Here is a 24,161-nt window from a genome sequence, read left to right as displayed (position 1 = left end):
GGTACCCTACACCATAACAGGGGTTTTTGAAATTTTGACTTGTCTACTTAAAGATCACCAAAATCTGATAACAAGGTCAATTACATCCCTGGGTGGGATTGAACCACCAACCTTTTGGTTAATAGCCGTACACACTAACTGATTGCACCACAGCGACACTTTGCAAAAGTACATACTGACAAAGGCTAATAAGCATTCATCTAGAACGTTTCCTAGAAAAACTTTAAATAGTCAATAATCTGGAGAGTTTTTGTAAGATGTTTCTTCCATCAACCAATGAAGAAACACATTGGTACTTTCCCATGATGAGTGAGTACTTCAGGATCTCTTGCAATTACATGTGCAGCAGAGTACTGTAATGGAAGCATGCTGGGTCCATAGCCCAGAGGTAGGCAGATTGAAACTATCCTCTGCTATATGCGTTTTTTTTTGTTAATTAAAGTAATCCAAAACTGGGATTGATATTTTTGCTCTTTTATTTTTACTTAAAGTACAATAACTTTTACCATTTTCATTTGTTTTAATAGTATATTGACAGTATTGTTTTCTTTCAAAAATCCACTTAATTTTCTTTACCCGATTATTAAAATGGTAATTGACAAAAACAAACTACATTGTCACCAGAAGAGCAATACAAAATGTACAAGTGATATATTAAAATCATCTTTCCAGCTTGAATTTCAATGATGCATTGGGGCAACGATTTTGTGAGAAACATCTTCACCCTTAAATAAAGATTTTCTTAATTCCTTACCTGTGTGCTAATTAGATATCACCTTGTTTTCACATTAAACAGACTTCCACATGAGAAAGCAGCAAGGATGCAGTGGCGTTAATGTTTCCTGGTGTCAACCTGTATTATTTCAGTAGATATTCAAATGAGGATGCATCTTGCTGCCTTTCCAATGAAGCAAGTTTAATTTAGTAATAGGTGAAAAACCATCCCTACAAAGGTGTTAATCAGAAACTTGGCTTTGTGGACACTTTTCAGAGAACAAATTTGTTAGCATAAAAATAAAGCCAGAAAATGAAGAGCTGTTTAATCACTCAATTGGATTTTTTTGCCAGCATATTTCTTTTTCTTTGCAACCCACTGCTAAATTGTGCTTCCTAGCTGTTTTTATAAAATCACTGAATCAAATCTAACTCTGATTACATCAGAGAAGGCCAGGTACCCTACACCATAAGAGGGGGTTTGAAATTTTGACTTGTCTACATAAAGATCACCAAAATCTGATAACAAGGTCAATTACGTCCCTGGGTGGGATTGAACCACCAACCTTTTGGTTAATAGCCTTACACAGTAACTGATTGCGCCACAGCAACACTTTGCAAAAGTCCTTACTGACAAAGGCTAATAAGCATTCATCTAGAACGATTCCTAGAAACATTTTAAAAAGTCAATAATGTGGAGAGTTTTTGTAAGATGTTTCTTCCATCAACCAATGAAGAAACACATTGGTACTTTCCCATGATGAGTGAGTGCTTCAGGATCTCTTGCACTTACATGTGCAGCAGAGTACTGTAATGGAAGCATGCTGGGTCCATAACCCAGAGGTAGGCAGATTGAAACTATCCTCTGCTATATGCATTTTTTTTTGTTAATTAAAGTAATCCAAAACTGGGATTGATATTTTTGCTCTTTTATTTTTACTTAAAGTACAATAACTTTTACCATTTTAATTTGTTTTAATAGTATATTGACAGTATTGTTTTCTTTCAAAAATCCAATTAATTTTCTTTACCCGATTATTAAAATGGTAATTGACAAAAACAAACTACATTGTCACCAGAAGAGCAATACAAAATGTACAAATGATATATTAAAATCATCTTTCCAGCTTGAATTTCAATGATGCATTGGGGCAACGATTTTGTGAGAAACATCTTCACCCTTAAATAAAGATTTTCTTAATTCCTTACCTGTGTGCTAATTAGATATCACCTTGTTTTCACATTAAACAGACTTCCACATGAGAAAGCAGCAAGGATGCAGTGGCGTTAATGTTTCCTGGTGTCAACCTGTATTATTTCAGTAGATATTGAAATGAGGATGCATCTTGCTGCCTTTCCAATGAAGCAAGTTTAATTTAGTAATAGGTGAAAAACCATCCCTACAAAGATGTTAATCAGATACTTGGCTTTGTGGACACTTTTCAGAGAACAAATTTGTTAGCATAAAAATAAAGCCAGAAAATGAAGAGCTATTTAATCACTCAATTGGATTTTTTTGCCAGCATATTTCTTTTTCTCTGCAACCCACTGCTAAATTGTGCTTCCTAGCTGTTTTTATAAAATCACTGAATCAAATCTAACTCTGATTACATCAGAGAAGGCCAGGTACCCTACACCATAACAGGGGTTTTCGAAATTTTGACTTGTCTACATAAAGATCACCAAAATCTGATAACAAGGTCAATTACATCCCTGGGTGGGATTGAACCACCAACCTTTTGGTTAATAGCCTTACACAGTAACTGATTGCGCCACAGCAACACTTTGCAAAAGTCCATACTGACAAAGGCTAATAAGCATTCATCTAGAACGATTCCTAGAAACATTTTAAAAAGTCAATAATGTGGAGAGTTTTTGTAAGATGTTTCTTCCATCAACCAATGAAGAAACACATTGGTACTTTCCCATGATGAGTGAGTGCTTCAGGATCTCTTGCACTTACATGTGCAGCAGAGGACTGTAATGGAAGCATGATGGGTCCATAACCCAGAGGTAGGCAGATTGAAACTATCCTCTGCTATATGCATTTTTTTTTGTTAATTAAAGTAATCCAAAACTGGTATTGATATTTTTGCTCTTTTATTTTTACTTAAAGTACAATAACTTTTACCATTTTAATTTGTTTTAATAGTATATTGACAGTATTGTTTTCTTTCAAAAATCCACTTAATTTTCTTTACCCGATTATTAAAATGGTAATTGACAAAAACAAACTACATTGTCACCAGAAGAGCAATACAAAATGTACAAGTGATATATTAAAATCATCTTTCCAGCTTGAATTTCAATGATGCATTGGGGCAACGATTTTGTGAGAAACATCTTACCCTTAAATAAAGATTTTCTTAATTCCTTACCTGTGTGCTAATTAGATATCACCTTGTTTTCACATTAAACAGACTTCCACATGAGAAAGCAGCAAGGATGCAGTGGCGTTAATGTTTCCTGGTGTCAACCTGTATTATTTCAGTAGATATTGAAATGAGGATGCATCTTGCTGCCTTTCCAATGAAGCAAGTTTAATTTAGTAATAGGTGAAAAACCATCCCTACAAAGATGTTAATCCGATACTTGGCTTTGTGGACACTTTTTAGAGAACAAATTAGTTAGCATAAAAATAAAGCCAGAAAATGAAGAGCTGTTTAATCACTCAATTGGATTTTTCTGCCAGCATATTTCATTTTCTCTGCAAACCACTGCTAAATTGTGCTTCCTAGCTGTTTTTTGATAAAATCACTTAATCAAATCTAACTCTGATTACATCAGAGTAGGCCAGGTACCCTACACCATAAGAGGGGGTTTGAAATTTTGACTTGTCTACTTAAAGATCACCAAAATCTGATGACAAGGTCAATAACATCCCTGGGTGGGATTGAACCACCAACCCTTTGGTTAATAACCAAACACACTAACCGATTGCACCACAGAGACACTTTGCAAAAGTACATACTGACAAAGGCTAATAAGCATTCATCTAGAACGTTTCCTAGAAAACTTTAAAAAGTCAATAATCTGGAGAGTTTTTGTAAGATGTTTCTTCCATCAACCAATGAAGAAACGCATTGGTACTTTCCCATGATGAGTGAGTGCTTCAGGTTCTCTTGCACTTACATGTGCAGCAGAGTACTGCAATGGAAGCATGCTGGGCCCCTTAACCCAGAGGTAGGCAGATTGAAACTATCCTCTGCTATATGCATTTTTTTTTGTTAATTAAAGTAATCCAAAACTGGGATTGATATTTTTGCTCTTTTATTTTTACTTAAAGTACAATAACTTTTACCATTTTAATTTGTTTTAATAGTATATTGACAGTATTGTTTTCTTTCAAAAATCCACTTAATTTTCTTTACCCTATTATTAAAATGGTAATTGACAAAAACAAACTACATTGTCACCAGAAGAGCAATACAAAATGTACAAGTGATATATTAAAATCATCTTTCCAGCTTGAATTTCAATGATGCATTGGGGCAACGATTTTGTGAGAAACATCTTCACCCTTAAATAAAGATTTTCTTAATTCCGTACCTGTGTGCTAATTAGATATCACCTTGTTTTCACATTAAACAGACTTCCACATGAGAAAGCAGCAAGGATGCAGTGGCGTTAATGTTTCCTGGTGTCAACCTGTATTATTTCAGTAGATATTGAAATGAGGATGCATCTTGCTGCCTTTCCAATGAAGCAAGTTTAATTTAGTAATAGGTGAAAAACCATCCCTACAAAGATGTTAATCAGATACTTGGCTTTGTGGACACTTTTCAGAGAACAAATTTGTTAGCATAAAAATAAAGCCAGAAAATGAAGAGCTGTTTAATCACTCAATTGGATTTTTTTGCCAGCATATTTCTTTTTCTCTGCAAACCACTGCTAAATTGTGCTTCCTATCTGTTTTTATAAAATCACTGAATCAAATCTAACTCTGATTACATCAGAGAAGGCCAGGTACCCAACACCATAACAGGGGTTTTTGAAATTTTGACTTGTCTACTTAAAGATCACCAAAATCTGATAACAAGGTCAATTACATCCCTGGGTGGGATTGAACCACCAACCTTTTGGTTAATAGCTGTACACACTAACTGATTGCGCCACAGCGACACTTTGCAAAAGTACATACTGACAAAGGCTAATAAGCATTCATCTAGAACGTTTCCTAGAAAAACTTTAAGTAGTCAATAATCTGGAGAGTTTTTGTAAGATGTTTCTTCCATCAACCAATGAAGAAACACATTGGTACTTTCCCATGATGAGTGAGTACTTCAGGATCTCTTGCAATTACATGTGCAGCAGAGTACTGTAATGGAAGCATGCTGGGTCCATAGCCCAGAGGTAGGCAGATTGAAACTATCCTCTGCTATATGCGTTTTTTTTTGTTAATTAAAGTAATCCAAAACTGGGATTGATATTTTTGCTCTTTTATTTTTACTTAAAGTACAATAACTTTTACCATTTTCATTTGTTTTAATAGTATATTGACAGTATTGTTTTCTTTCAAAAATCCACTTAATTTTCTTTACCCGATTATTAAAATGGTAATTGACAAAAACAAACTACATTGTCACCAGAAGAGCAATACAAAATGTACAAGTGATATATTAAAATAATCTTTCCAGCTTGAATTTCAATGATGCATTGGGGCAACGATTTTGTGAGAAACATCTTCACCCTTAAATAAAGATTTTCTTAATTCCTTACCTGTGTGCTAATTAGATATCACCTTGTTTTCACATTAAACAGACTTCCACATGAGAAAGCAGCAAGGATGCAGTGGCGTTAATGTTTCCTGGTGTCAACCTGTATTATTTCAGTAGATATTCAAATGAGGATGCATCTTGCAGCCTTTCCAATGAAGCAAGTTTAATTTAGTAATAGGTGAAAAACCATCCCTACAAAGGTGTTAATCAGAAACTTGGCTTTGTGGACACTTTTCAGAGAACAAATTTGTTAGCATAAAAATAAAGCCAGAAAATGAAGAGCTGTTTAATCACTCAATTGGATTTTTTTGCCAGCATATTTCTTTTTCTCTGCAACCCACTGCTAAATTGTGCTTCCTAGCTGTTTTTATAAAATCACTGAATCAAATCTAACTCTGATTACATCAGAGAAGGCCAGGTACCCTACACCATAAGAGGGGGTTTGAAATTTTGACTTGTCTACATAAAGATCACCAAAATCTGATAACAAGGTCAATTACGTCCCTGGGTGGGATTGAACCACCAACCTTTTGGTTATTAGCCTTACACAGTAACTGATTGCGCCACAGCAACACTTTGCAAAAGTCCATACTGACAAAGGCTAATAAGCATTCATCTAGAACGATTCCTAGAAACATTTTAAAAAGTCAATAATGTGGAGAGTTTTTGTAAGATGTTTCTTCCATCAACCAATGAAGAAACACATTGGTACTTTCCCATGATGAGTGAGTGCTTCAGGATCTCTTGCACTTACATGTGCAGCAGAGTACTGTAATGGAAGCATGCTGGGTCCATAACCCAGAGGTAGGCAGATTGAAACTATCCTCTGCTATATGCATTTTTTTTTGTTAATTAAAGTAATCCAAAACTGGGATTGATATGTTTGCTCTTTTATTTTTACTTAAAGTACAATAACTTTTACCATTTTAATTTGTTTTAATAGTATATTGACAGTATTGTTTTCTTTCAAAAATCCAATTAATTTTCTTTACCCGATTATTAAAATGGTAATTGACAAAAACAAACTACATTGTCACCAGAAGAGCAATACAAAATGTACAAATGATATATTAAAATCATCTTTCCAGCTTGAATTTCAATGATGCATTGGGGCAACGATTTTGTGAGAAACATCTTCACCCTTAAATAAAGATTTTCTTAATTCCTTACCTGTGTGCTAATTAGATATCACCTTGTTTTCACATTAAACAGACTTCCACATGAGAAAGCAGCAAGGATGCAGTGGCGTTAATGTTTCCTGGTGTCAACCTGTATTATTTCAGTAGATATTGAAATGAGGATGCACCTTGCTGCCTTTCCAATGAAGCAAGTTTAATTTGGTAATAGGTGAAAAACCATCCCTACAAAGATGTTAATCAGATACTTGGCTTTGTGGACACTTTTCAGAGAACAAATTTGTTAGCATAAAAATAAAGCCAGAAAATGAAGAGCTATTTAATCACTCAATTGGATTTTTTTGCCAGCATATTTCTTTTTCTCTGCAACCCACTGCTAAATTGTGCTTCCTAGCTGTTTTTATAAAATCACTGAATCAAATCTAACTCTGATTACATCAGAGAAGGCCAGGTACCCTACACCATAACAGGGGTTTTCGAAATTTTGACTTGTCTACATAAAGATCACCAAAATCTGATAACAAGGTCAATTACGTCCCTGGGTGGGATTGAACAACCAACCTTTTGGTTAATAGCCTTACGCAGTAACTGATTGCACCACAGCAACACTTTGCAAAAGTCCATACTGACAAAGGCTAATAAGCATTCATCTAGAACGATTCCTAGAAACATTTTAAAAAGTCAATAATGTGGAGAGTTTTTGTAAGATGTTTCTTCCATCAACCAATGAAGAAACACATTGGTACTTTCCCATGATGAGTGAGTGCTTCAGGATCTCTTGCACTTACATGTGCAGCAGAGTACTGTAATGGAAGCATGCTGGGTCCATAACCCAGAGGTAGGCAGATTGAAACTATCCTCTGCTATATGCATTTTTTTTTTGTTAATTAAAGTAATCCAAAACTGGGATTGATATTTTTGCTCTTTTATTTTTACTTAAAGTACAATAACTTTTACCATTTTAATTTGTTTTAATAGTATATTGACAGTATTGTTTTCTTTCAAAAATCCACTTAATTTTCTTTACCCGATTATTAAAATGGTAATTGACAAAAACAAACTACATTATCACCAGAAGAGCAATATAAAATGTTCAAGTAATATATTAAAATCATCTTTCCAGCTTGGATTTCAATGATGCATTGGGGCAACGATTTTGTGAGAAACATCTTCACCCTTAAATAAAGATTTTCTTAATTCCTTACCTGTGTGCTAATTAGAGATCACCTTGTTTTCACATTAAACAGACTTCCACATGAGAAAACAGCAAAGATGCAGTGGCGTTAATGTTTCATGGTGTCAACCTGTATTATTTCCGTAGATATTGAAATGAGGATACATCTTGCTGCCTTTCCAATGAAGCAAGTTTAATTTAGTAATAGGTGAAAAACCATCCCTACAAAGATGTTAATCAGATACTTGGCTTTGTGGACACTTTTCAGAGAACAAATTTGTTATCATAAAAATAAAGCCAGAAAATGAAGAGCTGTTTAATCACTCAATTGGATTTTTCTGCCAGCATTTTTCTTTTTCTCTGCAACCCACTGCTAAATTGTGCTTCCTAGCTGTTTTTTTTATAAAATCACTTAATTAAATCTAACTCTGATTACATCAGAGAAGGCCAGGTACCCTACACCATAAGAGGGGGTTTGCAATTTTGACTTGTCTACTTAAATATCACCAAAATCTGATCACAAGGTCAATCACGTCCCTGGGTGGGATTGAACCACCAACCTTTTGATTAATAGCTGAACACACTAACCGATTGCGCCACAGAGACACTTTGCAAAAAGTAAATACTGACAAAGACTAATAAGCATTCATCTAGAACGTTTCCTAGAAAAACTTTAAAAAGTCAATAATCTGGAGAGTTTTTGTAAGATGTTTCTTCCAGCAACCAATGAAGAAACACATTGGTACTTTCGCATGATGAGTGAGTGCTTCAGGATCTCTTGCACTTACATGTGCAGCAGAGTACTGTAATGGAAGCATGCTGGGTCCATAACCCAGAGGTAGGCAGATTGAAACTATCCTTTGCTATATGCATTTTTTTTTTGTTCATTAAAGTAATCCAAAACTGGGATTGATATTTTAGCTTTTATTTTTACTTAAAGTACAATAACTTTTACCATTTTAATTTGTTTTAATAGTATATTGACAGTATTGTTTTCTTTCAAAAATCCACTTAATTTTCTTTACCCGATTATTAAAATGGTAATTGACAAAAACAAACTACATTGTCACCAGAAGAGCAATATAAAATGTACAAGTGATGTATTAAAATCATCTTTCCAGCTTGAATTTCAATGATGCATTGGGGCAACGATTTTGTGAGAAACATCTTCACCCTTAAATAAAGATTTTCTTAATTCCTTACCTGTGTGCTAATTAGATATCACCTTGTTTTCACATTAAACAGACTTCCACATGAGAAAGCAGCAAGGATGCAGTGGCGTTAATGTTTCCTGGTGTCAACCTGTATTATTTCAGTAGATATTGAAATGAGGATGCATCTTGCTGCCTTTCCAATGAAGCAAGTTTAATTTAGTAATAGGTGAAAAACCATTCCTACAAAGATGTTAATCAGATATTTGGCTTTGTGGACACTTTTCAGAGTACAAATTTGTTAGCATAAAAGTAAAGCCAGAAAACGAAGAGCTGTTTAATCACTCAATTGGATTTTTTTGCCAGCATATTTCTTTTTCTCTGCAAACCACTGCTAAATTGTGCTTCCTAGTTGTTTTTATAAAATCACTGAATCAAATCTAACTCTGATTACATCAGAGAAGGCCAGGTACCCTACACCATAACAGGGGTTTTTGAAATTTTGACTTGTCTACTTAAAGATCACCAAAATCTGATAACAAGGTCAATTACGTCCCTGGGTGGGATTGAACCACCAACCTTTTGGTTAATAGCCGTACACACTAACTGATTGCGCCACAGCGACACTTTGCAAAAGTACATACTGACAAAGGCTGATAAGCATTCATCTAGAACGTTTCCAAGAAAAACTTTAAATAGTCAATAATCTGGAGAGTTTTTGTAAGATGTTTCTTCCACCAACCAATGAAGAAACACATTGGTACTTTCCCATGATGAGTGAGTGCTTCAGGATCTCTTGCAATTACATGTGCAGCAGAGTACTGTAATGGAAGCATGCTGGGTCCATAGCCCAGAGGTAGGCAGATTGAAACTATCCTCTGCTATATGCATTTTTTTTTGTTAATTAAAGTAATCCAAAACTGGGATTGATATTTTTGCTCTTTTATTTTTACTTAAAGTACAATAACTTTTACCATTTTAATTTGTTTTAATAGTATATTGACAGTATTGTTTTCCTATAAAAAATCCACTTAATTTTCTTTACCCGATTATTAAAATGGTAATTGACAAAAATAAACTGATGAGGATACTACTGCAGTCTTTGTTTCGTCTGTACCTGCTGAAAGAGCAGCAAAAGGTGGAGATCTTGATGGGACAGTTGAAAGGGCTTGCACTTAGAGAGGTTACTTCCTGGCCTACTGAAGAGAAGAAGACTGTGGACCAGATCCTCAACAGGCTTGCTACCACATTTGACACAAGGACAGTGTCAGAACTTAAAATGCACTTCTTTGCTCGAAAGCAACAACCAGGAGAGTCACTACGGGGCTATGCCCTCAGCTTGCAGGAAGCACTCAGAGATGTTCAGCAAGCAGACCCTGAGCAAGTGCATGACAAAGAGAAAATGTTATTGGACCAGTTCACTGAAGGTGCAAGGGGCGAATTTGTAAAACTCAGCTGCGACTATTGAGATTGCAGAAGCCTGGAAGCACATTCCTGGATTTTAAAGAGGCTGCGATTAAAGTTCTAGGCTCCAGTCTTACTTCAGGGGCTGTTCCACAAGAGTCTATTCCAGAGATGCCACGGTATCAAGAGAATTCTGATGCCCAGGAGTCAAGTTTTAAAGGAGCTACTTACCCACCTACAGTAAAAGGAGTGACAGTGCCATGTTCAAAGACATGCATATTTGACTCTTCTAGTGAGTTACGAAGTCTGCTGGCTGAACTGACACGTGGTGTGACAGAGATGCGCAGAGACCTGCAGATTCTGAAGAGACAGCAGGCACTGCTCCATGAAGAAATGGAATGGTGCCAGGAGAGGAGACCACTGAACAGTTCCCAATGGGACCTACATAGAAACAGGGAGACACTTTTTTCCAACCACTTTGCCTCCCAAAGGCGACCCATTTTTCAAAGCTGTGAAGGAAGCGGACAAATTAAGAGAGAATTTGAGCAGCCAGATCATTTAAACTCCAAATTCATGTGGTTAACCCGTTATGTTAGCCAAAGCCCGGTGGTTCAAGTTTGCATCAATGGAGTCTCAATGCCCGCTCTCTTAGACACTGGATCACAAGTGACCACAATACAAGCAACACAGTTTGAGCAGCATTGGACTGAGGAACAGATGTTTCCGTCAACTTCCACATTGATAAACCCGATTGCAAGCAATGGGCACTGCATCCCTTGCAAAGGATACTCGGAAGCTGAAATTCAAATCGGACGAACAGTGCTACCACAGCAAGGCTTCATCATCACCACTGCCCAAGATGATGGATTGCCTCCAGTGATAGTGGGCATGAATGTGTTGCGGAACTGCTGTGAGGAGCTCGTAGCAGCACTCCAAGGAGAGTTTCAAACTGACAAGCTCCAGGAGAAACAAGGCCTTCAACCTGGGATAGCCAAACAAAAGGGAAGAATGATAACAGAATTATCTGTAAGAGAGGAACATGAAAAAAATAAGGCTAGCCAAATAATGATAGAAATGCCCATCTCCAGTGTCCAGATTATCCGAAAGAATGCTTCAATGTTAGGCATGAATAATATAGCATCCAGTTCTAGAAACTGTGAGCAACCTATTCAAGGAACCAGTTTTGACCACCTGCAAGATAAAAGTCAGATGATAAGACACCTCAAAGCCTTACTGAAGATTGGGAAATACCTGACCAAGCGACAAAGGCAAGAATCCTCGCCAGAACTCCTGAAGTTGTTGAGACAGCGAGAAAGGCTGTTTGAAGAGAAAGGACAGTTGGTTCGATGTAGTGTGGATCCTAATACTCATTATAGGATCAGTCAACTTGTAATTCCAAGACAAAGTGCTTGTTATGTGCTTGAAGAATATCACGACAAGTCAGGTCACCCTGGGTGCAAAAGGATGGAAACAAGCATCTGGAAAAAGTTCTTTTGGGTTGAAATGAGGGAAGACATCAAGAGATGGTGCCGAAACTGTCCAACCTGTTCTGTAAGAAGAACCTTGCTGCCTCTTTCTCTCCAGAATCCATTGTCCCAAACCAGCTGTGATACTGAATCCCAAGATGGAATGGAAGAGGCTCATAAAATGTATTTACAGCAGACTAAGGTGGTTTGTCACCGACAAGGAGGCAAGAAGACTAGGGCTTGCAAAACAGAAAACCACCATAGTCAGCTGCAGTTTTGTACAGCATGTCCCAAAGACAGTTTAGAAAGAGTTCAATACTCATCCATGGCAGGGGGGTTGAGGTTTCCTAGACAAACTTTTCAAGACCATATACTGTCCAGATTTCAACCGATTGCTCCAGGAGCATGTGTTAATGTACTATAGCACAAAAGGAATTATACCTATCAGATACTGATGTTAAAAATGTTGATAAATGTTAATGTTTCAGACATAATCTGTGTTCACTAATGAATGTGACTGGATATAGTGAGAAGTTTATATAGGGATAAAACCAAAATGCGTGAGGACACGCATGTTTTGGGGGGGGGGCACGTGTGATATCCCATAACAACAAGGACATTTTTGACAACAGTGTAGTTGCCTGTGCCATTTTAAATAAAGTTTATTTAAAAGAAAATTGAACAGCAGTTTGAGAAGTCAGTTGGAGCCATGGTGAGGAAAGAGCTGGCGACGCCATTACGCAGAGATGAGCAGCTGAGAGAGGGGAGACAAATAAGCTGAAAATTGCATGAGAGAGTAAGCAGTAGTGCAAAATACAGCAGTGGAAGTGCAGCAATTAACAAGTAAGAACGCCATGACACTCTCAGCCAAGAGAGTGCACAGCAAGTGTCAGAGACAGGAGAGTATAAAGCCTTTATACCAATGCTGACTGGCCTACATCTGAGGGGAAACTGCCTCAGAAACATCTATTGACTGGGTGAGATAAATCCATATTTATACTGAAACCTACTCCACTGCAAAGGACATTATCCTATATTTACTATACCTATGCAGCGATTTACATGGGAAGCAGCTCCAGTTTGTTTTAAACAATCATCTTTACTACACAGAGCTACAATATTTTGTTCACAGCTAAAGGAGACAATAGCTGCATATAACTATGTAACAACATAACCGGGCCCCAACGTGCACATAGAGACTCCCTGCAGTGACACCAATGTTATCTGGGACTTAAATATTGTCTGCATAAGTTGATTTCTATTACTAAGCAACATAGTATTAATCTCAGATTTAGTTATATTACCATTTGTGTAATGACTTAAAGTGTATATGGTGTCTGTGTTTAAGTTGCTTGAATAAAATCTTTCCCTTCCCTACTGTAATCAGTTCCTTTTCTGAGTTATGTGGTAAACCATTTATTCTTTCATACAAAGCCCTGCCTGCCTTTCTTTGTGTCTGGGGAAACCTTGCCTCTCTGCCAGGAATAGAGAAGAGCTGCTGCTGAAGGAGGAATAGTCCATCAAGGTATCCCTGACCTGTTCCACATAGTTTACACACTTGTTATACCGGGGTGTTACATTGTGTGTGACTGACCTTAGGAAGAAACCGGAGCCTCCGCTGCAGTGACCCAGCAACCAGGGCACGGGAGTATACAGTGCCGCTGGGAGTGATGAAGCTGCAGTAAAGATGTCTATTAGACCTAGCCTGCTGCAGCCCTTGTAGATTCTCATAAAAAAAGTTCTTCTTTTCTTGTCAAAATTAATAGCTAAGAATAGGCTGCTTGAGGCAGGCCCCTGTTAAGTGGCCTGCTACTGAAGGCAACAACTACAAACTGAGCTCCCTGTTCATGGAAGCGGGGTTATAGAGGAGAATGCGCTGAGCATCTTGGGAACAGTCAAAAGCTTTGAGCCGGTTGGTGCCTCAGATCAAGATCCTACTCTACACCCCAATGTGAATCCTTGTGGAGTCCAGTGTACCCCACAGAAGAAATTAATGTGTCACACCCATTGGCAGCAACCTTAGAATAGCTGCTGACGGGCACAATTGAGAAAGGAAGGGGGGGGGGGACATTTGAATCCAGCACATAGATGCAATTCAAATATGTAATTTGAACCTTCCTATTTTAAAATATAATGGATGAACCTCACCCTGTGAGAACAATCTTCATGATATAGAGATCTCATATGCAAAATAAGTATGAGTTGGGATAGGGCTGGGGAGGGTGGCTGCTCGGGCAGCCCCTCCCCCGTCAAGTTAAGGAGATTCAACTGAGGAAGCACAAGGGAACTCTCGTCTGGGGACAACAACTGCAGGGAGACCACATCTTTTCAGATGAACATGGGAGGGCGGAAGGCTGCCTAATAGTGAAGCACCATCAAATATCAAACCATATGCAATAACTAGTACAAGCATTCCTGGGGGAAGGTCTGCAGGAGACGAATTTGCATACGGTGATGCCATCCAAGCAGTGGGCCAAAGTTGGCTGGAACCCTCATCTGCATATGAAAAGAGAAAAGGGTTATGCAGGGCATGGCGGCCTTTTGCGGCGCTTGGATGACCCCTAGTTCGCATTAAACACCTCCACCCTCCTTCGGTGTGGGGCTCATGTTGACTATGCCCCAGCCCCTGAAGCATTCAAGCTGATTTCTTGCAGCAGCTGGGCACTGTAACAGCTCCAGAGCTGCTCTGTAAGGCAAATAAAAGGGTGTGGGCCCTGCAGCACTACCTGTAGTTCGCATTGTGCGTTGGAAGGCACAAAGTAATCAGACGGGAGAAGTCAGGATAGTGCGCAAGGGCATAGAAGGGAGCGGCTCAAGAAAAGAGAAGTGGAAACAGACAGCAAACTAGGCTGGAGAGAGACCTGAGACAAAGAGATCTGAATTATACGAGAGCCGACCAGGGGAAACACAAATTATGCAGTCAAGTTTCCCACATTTGGGGAAATCGCAGGGGCAGCACAGCCAGAGTGCAATGGGTGAGCCTTGCCCTGGGAGAAGCACCTTCAAGATCATAGTATCTCACCTGGCAGGTAAGTAGGAGTTGGGCTAGAGCTGGGGAGGGTCACTGCTCGGGCACCCCCCTGTCAAGTGAAGGAGATCCAACTGAGGCAGCACAATGGAACTCTCGAAAGAAGAACAAGGCTAGAGGAAGATCTGAGACAAAGAAATCTGACTTTTACCAGAGCTGACCAGCGGAAAACACAAACACAGTCCCCCACTACCACAAATAATGCAGGCGAGTTTCCCACATTTGGGGAAATCACAGGGGTCAGCATACCCAGAATGCAATGAATGAACCTCACCCTGGGTGAACAATCTTCATGACCATGGTGTCTCCTATGCAAAATAAGTATGATTTGGGATAGGGCTGGGGAGGGCCGCTGCTCAGGCACATCTCTGTCAAGTAAAGTTAATTCAACTGAGGCAGCACAAGGGAACTCTCATCTGGGGACAACAACTGCAGGGAGAACACATATTTTCAGATGAACATGGGAGGGCAGAAGGCTGCCTAATACTGAAGCACCCCCAAACATCAAACCAAATGCAACAACTAGTGCAAGCATTCCTGGGGGAAGGCCTGCAGCAGATGGATTTGCATATGGTGATGTTATCCAAGCAGTGGGTCAAAGTTGGCTTCAACCCTCATCTGCATATGAAAAGAGAAAAGGGGCGTGCAGGGCATGGCGGCCTTTTGCGCTGCTTGGATGACCCCTAGATCGCATTAAACACCCCCACCCTCCTTTGGTGTGGGGCTCATGTTGGCCATGCCCCATCCCATGAAGCATTCAAGCTGATTTCTTGCAGCAGCTGGGCACTGTAACAGCTCCAGAGCTGCTCTGTAAGGCAAGTAAAAGGGTGTGGGCCCTGCAGCACTACCTGTAGTTTGCATTGTGCATTGGAAGGCACAAAGTAAGCAGACGGGAGGAGAAGTCAGGATAGTGCACAAGGGTATAGAAGGGAGGGGCTCAAGAAAAGAGAAGTGGAAACAGACAGCAAACTAGGCTGGAGAGAGACCTGAGACAAAGAGATCTGAATTATACGAGAGCCGACCAGGGGAAACACAAATTATGCAGTCAAGTTTCCCACATTTGGGGAAATTGCAGGGGCAGCACACCCAGAGTGCAATGGGTGAGCCTTGCCCTGGGAGAAGCACCTTCATGATCATAGTATCTCACCTGGCAGGTAAGTAGGAGTTGGGCTAGAGCTGGGGAGGGTCGCTGCTCGGACACCCCCCTGTCAAGTGAAGGAGATCCAACTGAGGCAGCACAAAGGAACTCTCGAAAGAAGAACAAGGCTAGAGGAAGATCTGAGACAAAGAAATCTGACTTTTACCAGAGCTGACCAGAGGAAAGCACAAACACAGTCCACCACTACCACAAATAATGCAGTCGAGTTTCCCACATTTGGGGAAATCACAGGGGTCAGCATACCCAGAGTGCAATGAATGAACCGCACCCTGGGAGAACAATCTTCATAACAATGGTATCTCCTATGCAAAATAAGTATGATTTGGGATATGGCTGGGGAGGGCCGCTGCTCAGGCACATCTCTGTCAAGTAAAGGAGATTCAACTGAGGCAGCACAAGGGAACTCTCATCTGGGGACAACAACTGCAGGGAGAACACATATTTTCAGATGAACATGGGAGGGCAGAAGGCTGCCTAATACTGAAGCACCCCCAAACAACAAACCAAATGCAACAACTAGTGCAAGCATTCCTGGGGGAAGGCCTGCAGCAGATAGATTTGCATATGGTGATGTCATCCAAGCAGTGGGTCAAAGTTGGCTTCAACCCTCGTCTGCATATGAAAAGAGAAAAGGGGCGTGCAGGGCATGGTGGCCTTTTGCGGCACTTGGCTGACCCCTAGTTTGCATTAAACACCTCCACCCTCCTTCGGTGTGGGGCTCATGTTGGCTATGCCCCAGCCCCTGAAGCATTCAAGCTGATTTCTTGCAGCAGCTGGGCACTGTAACAGCTCCAGAGCTGCTCTGTAAGGCAAGTAAAAGGTTGTGGGCCCTGCAGCACTACCTGTAGTTCGCATTGTGCGTTGGAAGGCACAAAGTAAGCAGAAAGGAGGAGAAGTCAGGATAGTGCGCAAGGGCATAGAAGGGAGCTGCTGAAGAAAAGAGAAGTGGAAACAGACAGCAAACTAGGCTGGAGAGAGACCTGAGACAAAGAGATCTGAATTATACGAGACCTGACCAGGGGAAACACAAATTATGCAGTCAAGTTTCCCACATTTGGGGAAATCGCAGGAGCAGCACACCCAGAGTGCAATGGGTGAGCCTTGCCCTGGGAGAAGCACCTTCATGATCATAGTATCTCACCTGGCAGGTAAGTAGGAGTTGGGCTAGAGCTGGGGAGGGTCGCTGCTCGGGCACCCCCCTGTCAAGTGAAGGAGATCCAACTGAGGCAGCACAAAGGAACTCTCGAAAGAAGAACAAGGCTAGAGGAAGATCTGAGACAAAGAAATCTGACTTTTACCAGAGCTGACCAGAGGAAAGCACAAACACAGTCCACCACTACCACAAATAATGCAGTCGAGTTTCCCACATTTGGGGAAATCACAGGGGTCAGCATACCCAGAGTGCAATGAATGAACCGCACCCTGGGAGAACAATCTTCATAACAATGGTATCTCCTATGCAAAATAAGTATGATTTGGGATATGGCTGGGGAGGGCCGCTGCTCAGGCACATCTCTGTCAAGTAAAGGAGATTCAACTGAGGCAGCACAAGGGAACTCTCATCTGGGGACAACAACTGCAGGGAGAACACATATTTTCAGATGAACATGGGAGGGCAGAAGGCTGCCTAATACTGAAGCACCCCCAAACAACAAACCAAATGCAACAACTAGTGCAAGCATTCCTGGGGGAAGGCCTGCAGCAGATAGATTTGCATATGGTGATGTCATCCAAGCAGTGGGTCAAAGTCGGCTTCAACCCTCGTCTGCATATGAAAAGAGAAAAGGGGCGTGCAGGGCATGGTGGCCTTTTGCGGCACTTGGCTGACCCCTAGTTTGCATTAAACACCTCCACCCTCCTTCGGTGTAGGGCTCATGTTGGCTATGCCCCAGCCCCTGAAGCATTCAAGCTGATTTCTTGCAGCAGCTGGGCACTGTAACAGCTCCAGAGCTGCTCTGTAAGGCAAGTAAAAGGGTGTGGGCCCTGCAGCACTACCTGTAGTTCGCATTGTGCGTTGGAAGGCACAAAGTAAGCAGAAAGGAGGAGAAGTCAGGATAGTGCGCAAGGGCATAGAAGGGAGCGGCTCAAGAAAAGAGAAGTGGAAACAGACAGCAAACTAGGCTGGAGAGAGACCTGAGACAAAGAGATCTGAATTATACGAGACCTGACCAGGGGAAACACAAATTATGCAGTCAAGTTTCCCACATTTGGGGAAATCGCAGGGGCAGCACACCCAGAGTGCAATGGGTGAGCCTTGCCCTGGGAGAAGCACCTTCATGATTATAGTATCTCACCTGGCAGGTAAGTAGGAGTTGGGCTAGAGCTGGGGAGGGTCGCTGCTCGGGCACCCCCCTGTCAAGTGAAGGAGATCCAACTGAGGCAGCACAAGGAAACTCTCGAAAGAAGAACAAGGCTAGAGGAAGATCTGAAACAAAGAAATCTGACTTTTACCAGAGATTAGAGGAAAACACAAACACAGTCCCCCACTACCAACAAATAAAGCAGTCGCGTTTCCCACATTTGGGGAAATCACAGGGGTCAGCATACCCAGAATGCAATGAATGAACCTCACCCTGGGAGAGTAATCTTCATGACCATGGTATCTCCTATGCAAAATAAGTATGATTTGGGATAGGGCTGGGGAGGGCCGCTGCTCATGCACATCTCTGTCAAGTAAAGGAGATTCAACTGAGGCAGCACAAGGGAACTCTCATCTGGGGACAACAACTGCAGGGAGAACACATATTTTCAGATGAACATGGGAGGGCAGAAGGCTGCCTAATACTGAAGCACCCCCAAACAACAAACCAAATGCAACAACTAGTGCAAGCATTCCTGGGGGAAGTTCTGCAGAAGACGGATTTGCATACGGTGATGTCATCCAAGCAGTGGGTCAAAGTTGGCTTCAACCCTCATCTGCATATGAAAAGAGAAAAGGGGCGTGCAGGGCATGGCGGCCTTTTGCGGTGCTTGGATGACCCCTAGTTCGCATTAAACACCCCACCCTCCTTTGGTGTGGGGCTCATGTTGGCCATGCCCCATCCCCTCAAGCATTCAAGCTGATTTATTGCAGCAGCTGGGCACTGTAACAGCTCCAGAGCTGCTCTGAACGGCAAGTAAAAGGGTGTGGGCCCTGCAGCACTACCTGTAGTTTGCATTGTGCATTGGAAGGCACAAAGTAAGCAGACGGGAGAAGTCAGGATAGTGCGCAAGGGCATAGAAGGGAGCGGCTCAAGAAAAGAGAAGTTGAAACAGACAGCAAACTAGGCTGGAGAGAGACCTGAGACAAAGAGATCTGAATTATACGAGAGCCGACCAGGGGAAACACAAATTATGCAGTCAAGTTTCCCACATTTGGGGAAATCGCAGGAGCAGCACACCCAGAGTGCAATGGGTGAGCCTTGCCCTGGGAGAAGCACCTACATGATCATAGTATCTCACCTGCCAGGTAAGTAGAAGTTGGGCTAGAGCTGGGGAGGGTCGCTGCTCGGGTACCCCCCTGTCAAGTGAAGGAGATCCAACTGAGGCAGCACAAGGGAACTCTCGAAAGAAGAACAAGGCTAAAGGAAGATCTGAGACAAAGAAATCTGACTTTTACCAGAGCTGACCAGAGGAAAGCACAAACACAGTCCCCCACTACCACAAATAAAGCAGTCGAGTTTCCCACATTTGGGGAAATCACAGGGGTCAGCATACCCAGAATGCAATGAATGAACCTCACCGTGGGAGAACAATCTTCATGACCATGGTATCTCCTATGCAAAATAAGTATGATTTGGGATAGGGCTGGGGAGGGCCGCTGCTCAGGCACATCTCTGTCAAGTAAAGGAGATTCAACTGAGGCAGCACAAGGGAACTCTCATCTGGGGACAACAACTGCAGGGAGAACACATATTTTCAGATGAACATGGGAGGGCAGAAGGCTGCCTAATACTGAAGCACCCCCAAACAACAAACCAAATGCAACAACTAGTGCAAGCATTCCTGGGGGAAGGCCTGCAGCAGATGGATTTGCATACGGTGATGTCATCCAAGCAGTGGGTCAAAGTTGGCTTCAACCCTCGTCTGCATATGAAAAGAGAAAAGGGGCGTGCAGGGCATGGCGGCCTTTTGCGGCGCTTGGATGACCCCTAGTTCGCATTAAACACCTCCACCCTCCTTCGGTGTGGGGCTCATGTTGGCTATGCCCCAGCCCCTGAAGCATTCAAGCTGATTTCTTGCAGCAGCTGGGCACTGTAACAGCTCCAGAGCTGCTCTGTACGGCAAGTAAAAGGGTGTGGGCCCTGCAGCACTACCTGTAGTTTGCATTGTGCATTGGAAGGCACAAAGTAAGCAGACAGGAGGAGAAGTCAGGATAGTGCACAAGGGTATAAAAAGGAGGGGCTCATGAAAAAAGAAGTGGAAACAGACAGCAAACTAGGCTGGAGAGAGACCTGAGACAAAGAGATCTGAATTATACGAGAGCCGACCAGGGGAAACACAAATTATGCAGTCAAGCTTCCCACATTTGGGGAAATCAGAGTGCAATGGGTGAGCCTTGCCCTGGAAGAAGCACCTTCATGATCATAGTATCTCACCTAGCAGGTAAGTAGGAGTTGGGCTAGAGCTGGGGAGGGTCGCTGCTCGGGCACCCCTCTGTCAAGTGAAAGAGATCCAACTGAGGCAGCACAAGGAAACTCTCGAAAGAAGAACAAGGCTAGAGGAAGATCTGAGACAAATAAATCTGACTTTTACCAGAGCTGACCAGAGGAAAGCACAAACACAGTCCCCCACTACCACAAATAATGCAGTCGAGTTTCCCACATTTTGGAAATTACAGGGGTCAGCATACCCAGAATGCAATGAATGAACCTCACCCTGGGAGAACAATCTTCATGACCATGGTATCTCCTATGCAAAATAAGTATGATTTGGGATAGGGCTGGGGAGGGCCGCTGCTCAGGCACATCTCTGTCAAGTAAAGGAGATTCAACTGAGGCAGCACAAGGGAACTCTCATCTGGGGACAACAACTGCAGGGAGAACACATATTTTCAGATGAACATGGGAGGGCAGAAGGCTGCCTAATACTGAAGCACCCCCAAACAACAAACCAAATGCAACAACTAGTGCAAGCATTCCTGGGGGAAGGCCTGCAGCAGATGGATTTGCATACGGTGATGTCATCCAAGCAGTGGGTCAAAGTTGGCTTCAACCCTCGTCTGCATATGAAAAGAGAAAAGGGGCGTGCAGGGCATGGCGGCCTTTTGCGGCGCTTGGATGACCCCTAGTTCACATTAAACACCTCCACCCTCCTTCGGTGTGGGGCTCATGTTGGCTGTGCCCCAGCCCCTGAAGCATTCAAGCTGATTTCTTGCAGTAGCTGGGCACTGTAACAGCTCCAGAGCTGCTCTGTACGGCAAGTAAAAGGGTGTGGGCCCTACAGCACTACCTGTAGTTTGCATTGTGCATTGGAAGGCACAAAGTAAGCAGACAGGAGGAGAAGTCAGGATAGTGCACAAGGGTATAAAAGGGAGGGGCTCATGAAAAAAGAAGTGGAAACAGACAGCAAACTAGGCTGGAGAGAGACCTGAGACAAAGAGATCTGAATTATACGAGAGCCGACCAGGGGAAACACAAATTATGCAGTCAAGCTTCCCACATTTGGGGAAATCGCAGGGGCACCACACCCAGAGTGCAATGGGTGAGCCTTGCCCTGGGAGAAGCACCTTCATGATCATAGTATCTCACCTGGCAAGTAAGTAGGAGTTGGGCTAGAGCTGGGGAGGGTCGCTGCTCGGGAACCCCCCTGTCAAGTGAAAGAGATCCAACTGAGGCAGCACAAGGGAACTCTCGAAAGAAGAACAAGGCTAGAGGAAGATCTGAGACAAATAAATCAGACTTTTACCAGAGCTGTCCAGAGGAAAGCACAAACACAGTCCCCCACTACCACAAATAATGCAGTTGAGTTTCCCACATTTGGGGAAATCACAGGGGTCAGCATACCCAGAATGCAATGAATGAACCTCACCCTGGGAGAACAATCTTCATGACCATGGTATCGCCTATGCAAAATAAGTATGATTTGGGATAGGGCTGGGGAGGGCCGCTGCTCAGGCACATCTCTGTCAAGTAAAGGAGATTCAACTGAGGCAGCACAAGGGAACTCTCATCTGGGGACAACAACTGCAGGGAAAACACATATTTTCAGATAAACATGGGAGGGCAGAAGGCAGCCTAATACTGAAGCACCCCCAAACAACAAACCAAATGCAACAACTAGTACAAGCATTCCTGGGGGAAGGCCTGCAGCAGATGGATTTGCATATGGTGATGTCATCCAAGCAGTGGGTCAAAGTTGGCTTCAACCCTCGTCTGCATATGAAAAGAGAAAAGGGGCGTGCAGGGCATGGCGGCCTTTTGCGGCGCTTGGATGACCCCTAGTTCGCATTAAACACCTCCACCCTCCTTCGGTGTGGGGCTCATGTTGGCTATGCCCCAGCCCCTGAAGCATTCAAGCTGATTTCTTGCAGCAGCTGGGCACTGTAACAGCTCCAGAGCTGCTCTGAACGGCAAGTAAAAGGGTGTGGGCCCTGCAGCACTACCTGTAGTTTGCATTGTGCATTGGAAGGCACAAAGTAAGCAGACGGGAGAAGTCAGGATAGTGCGCAAGGGCATAGAAGGGAGCGGCTCAAGAAAAGAGAAGTTGAAACAGACAGCAAACTAGGCTGGAGAGAGACCTGAGACAAAGAGATCTGAATTATACGAGAGCCGACCAGGGGAAACACAAATTATGCAGTCAAGTTTCCCACATTTGGGGAAATCGCAGGAGCAGCACACCCAGAGTGCAATGGGTGAGCCTTGCCCTGGGAGAAGCACCTACATGATCATAGTATCTCACCTGGCAGGTAAGTAGAAGTTGGGCTAGAGCTGGGGAGGGTCGCTGCTCGGGTACCCCCCTGTCAAGTGAAGGAGATTCAACTGAGGCAGCACAAGGGAACTCTCGAAAGAAGAACAAGGCTAGAGGAAGATCTGAGACAAATAAATCTGACTTTTACCAGAGCTGACCAGAGGAAAGCACAAACACAGTCCCCCACTACCACAAATAATGCAGTCGAGTTTCCCACATTTGGGGAAATCACAGGGGTCAGCATACCCAGAATGCAATGAATGAACCTCACCCTGGGAGAACAATCTTCATGACCATGGTATCTCCTATGCAAAATAAGTATGATTTGGGATAGGGCTGGGGAGGGCCGCTGCTCAGGCACATCTCTGTCAAGTAAAGGAGATTCAACTGAGGCAGCACAAGGGAACTCTCATCTGGGGACAACAACTGCAGGGAGAACACATATTTTCAGATGAACATGGGAGGGCAGAAGGCTGCCTAATAATGAAGCACCCCCAAACAACAAACCAAATGCAACAACTAGTGCAAGCATTCCTGGGGGAAGGCCTGCAGCAGATGGATTTGCATACGGTGATGTCATCCAAGCAGTGGGTCAAAGTTGGCTTCAACCCTCGTCTGCATATGAAAAGAGAAAAGGGGCGTGCAGGGCATAGCGGCCTTTTGCGGCGCTTGGATGACCCCTAGTTCGCATTAAACACCTCCACCCTCCTTCGGTGTGGGGCTCATGTTGGCTATGCCCCAGCCCCTGAAGCATTCAAGCTGATTTCTTGCAGCAGCTGGGCACTGTAACAGCTCCAGAGCTGCTCTGTACGGCAAGTAAAAGGGTGTGGGCCCTGCAGCACTACCAGTAGTTTGCATTGTGCATTGGAAGGCACAAAGTAAGCAGACAAGAGGAGAAGTCAGGATAGTGCACAAGGGTATAAAAGGGAGGGGCTCATGAAAAAAGAAGTGGAAACAGACAGCAAACTAGGCTGGAGAGAGACCTGAGACAAAGAGATCTGAATTATACGAGAGCCGACCAGGGGAAACACAAATTATGCAGTCAAGCTTCCCACATTTGGGGAAATCGCAGGGGCACCACACCCAGAGTGCAATGGGTGAGCCTAGCCCTGGGAGAAGCACCTTCATGATCATAGTATCTCACCTGGCAGGTAAGTAGGAGTTGGGCTAGAGCTGGGGAGGGTCGCTACTCGGGCACCCCCCTGTCAAGTGAAAGAGATCCAACTGAGGCAGCACAAGGGAACTCTCGAAAGAAGAACAAGGCTAGAGGAAGATCTGAGACAAATAAATCTGACTTTTACCAGAGCTGACCAGAGGAAAGCA

The 24,161-nt window shown here is 42.7% G+C and overlaps 16 non-coding genes across 16 annotated transcripts; all 16 read right to left on the bottom strand.

Annotated features, from left to right (window-relative positions):
- Window positions 1-14,637: 14,637 nt before the first annotated feature.
- On the bottom strand, window positions 14,638-14,800 carry LOC134989151 (U1 spliceosomal RNA). The gene has a single exon (XR_010194464.1). It is a non-coding gene; the product is annotated as a U1 spliceosomal RNA (small nuclear RNA).
- Window positions 14,801-14,952: 152 nt separating this feature from the next.
- Window positions 14,953-15,116, bottom strand: LOC134989194 (U1 spliceosomal RNA). The gene has a single exon (XR_010194504.1). It is a non-coding gene; the product is annotated as a U1 spliceosomal RNA (small nuclear RNA).
- A 674-nt stretch (window positions 15,117-15,790) lies between these two features.
- LOC134989202 (U1 spliceosomal RNA) lies at window positions 15,791-15,953 on the bottom strand. Its single transcript, XR_010194512.1, has one exon. It is a non-coding gene; the product is annotated as a U1 spliceosomal RNA (small nuclear RNA).
- A 152-nt stretch (window positions 15,954-16,105) lies between these two features.
- On the bottom strand, window positions 16,106-16,269 carry LOC134989188 (U1 spliceosomal RNA). The gene has a single exon (XR_010194499.1). It is a non-coding gene; the product is annotated as a U1 spliceosomal RNA (small nuclear RNA).
- A 674-nt stretch (window positions 16,270-16,943) lies between these two features.
- LOC134989212 (U1 spliceosomal RNA) lies at window positions 16,944-17,106 on the bottom strand. The gene has a single exon (XR_010194521.1). It is a non-coding gene; the product is annotated as a U1 spliceosomal RNA (small nuclear RNA).
- Window positions 17,107-17,258: 152 nt separating this feature from the next.
- LOC134989187 (U1 spliceosomal RNA) lies at window positions 17,259-17,422 on the bottom strand. The gene has a single exon (XR_010194498.1). It is a non-coding gene; the product is annotated as a U1 spliceosomal RNA (small nuclear RNA).
- Window positions 17,423-18,096: 674 nt separating this feature from the next.
- On the bottom strand, window positions 18,097-18,259 carry LOC134989137 (U1 spliceosomal RNA). The gene has a single exon (XR_010194453.1). It is a non-coding gene; the product is annotated as a U1 spliceosomal RNA (small nuclear RNA).
- A 149-nt stretch (window positions 18,260-18,408) lies between these two features.
- Window positions 18,409-18,573, bottom strand: LOC134989127 (U1 spliceosomal RNA). The gene has a single exon (XR_010194445.1). It is a non-coding gene; the product is annotated as a U1 spliceosomal RNA (small nuclear RNA).
- A 670-nt stretch (window positions 18,574-19,243) lies between these two features.
- Window positions 19,244-19,406, bottom strand: LOC134989198 (U1 spliceosomal RNA). Its single transcript, XR_010194508.1, has one exon. It is a non-coding gene; the product is annotated as a U1 spliceosomal RNA (small nuclear RNA).
- A 152-nt stretch (window positions 19,407-19,558) lies between these two features.
- On the bottom strand, window positions 19,559-19,722 carry LOC134989186 (U1 spliceosomal RNA). Its single transcript, XR_010194497.1, has one exon. It is a non-coding gene; the product is annotated as a U1 spliceosomal RNA (small nuclear RNA).
- A 972-nt stretch (window positions 19,723-20,694) lies between these two features.
- LOC134989191 (U1 spliceosomal RNA) lies at window positions 20,695-20,857 on the bottom strand. Its single transcript, XR_010194502.1, has one exon. It is a non-coding gene; the product is annotated as a U1 spliceosomal RNA (small nuclear RNA).
- A 674-nt stretch (window positions 20,858-21,531) lies between these two features.
- LOC134989156 (U1 spliceosomal RNA) lies at window positions 21,532-21,694 on the bottom strand. Its single transcript, XR_010194469.1, has one exon. It is a non-coding gene; the product is annotated as a U1 spliceosomal RNA (small nuclear RNA).
- A 152-nt stretch (window positions 21,695-21,846) lies between these two features.
- Window positions 21,847-22,010, bottom strand: LOC134989155 (U1 spliceosomal RNA). Its single transcript, XR_010194468.1, has one exon. It is a non-coding gene; the product is annotated as a U1 spliceosomal RNA (small nuclear RNA).
- Window positions 22,011-22,681: 671 nt separating this feature from the next.
- Window positions 22,682-22,844, bottom strand: LOC134989139 (U1 spliceosomal RNA). The gene has a single exon (XR_010194455.1). It is a non-coding gene; the product is annotated as a U1 spliceosomal RNA (small nuclear RNA).
- A 152-nt stretch (window positions 22,845-22,996) lies between these two features.
- On the bottom strand, window positions 22,997-23,160 carry LOC134989171 (U1 spliceosomal RNA). Its single transcript, XR_010194483.1, has one exon. It is a non-coding gene; the product is annotated as a U1 spliceosomal RNA (small nuclear RNA).
- Window positions 23,161-23,834: 674 nt separating this feature from the next.
- LOC134989152 (U1 spliceosomal RNA) lies at window positions 23,835-23,997 on the bottom strand. The gene has a single exon (XR_010194465.1). It is a non-coding gene; the product is annotated as a U1 spliceosomal RNA (small nuclear RNA).
- Between the last annotated feature and the right edge of the window lie 164 nt (window positions 23,998-24,161).

The sequence above is a fragment of the Pseudophryne corroboree genome, unplaced genomic scaffold, assembly GCF_028390025.1.
Source record: "Pseudophryne corroboree isolate aPseCor3 unplaced genomic scaffold, aPseCor3.hap2 scaffold_1103, whole genome shotgun sequence".
In the NCBI taxonomy this organism is placed as follows: domain Eukaryota; kingdom Metazoa; phylum Chordata; class Amphibia; order Anura; family Myobatrachidae; genus Pseudophryne; species Pseudophryne corroboree.
Note: the sequence above shows the minus strand (reverse complement) of the source record. Positions and strands in the feature narration are given on the sequence as shown.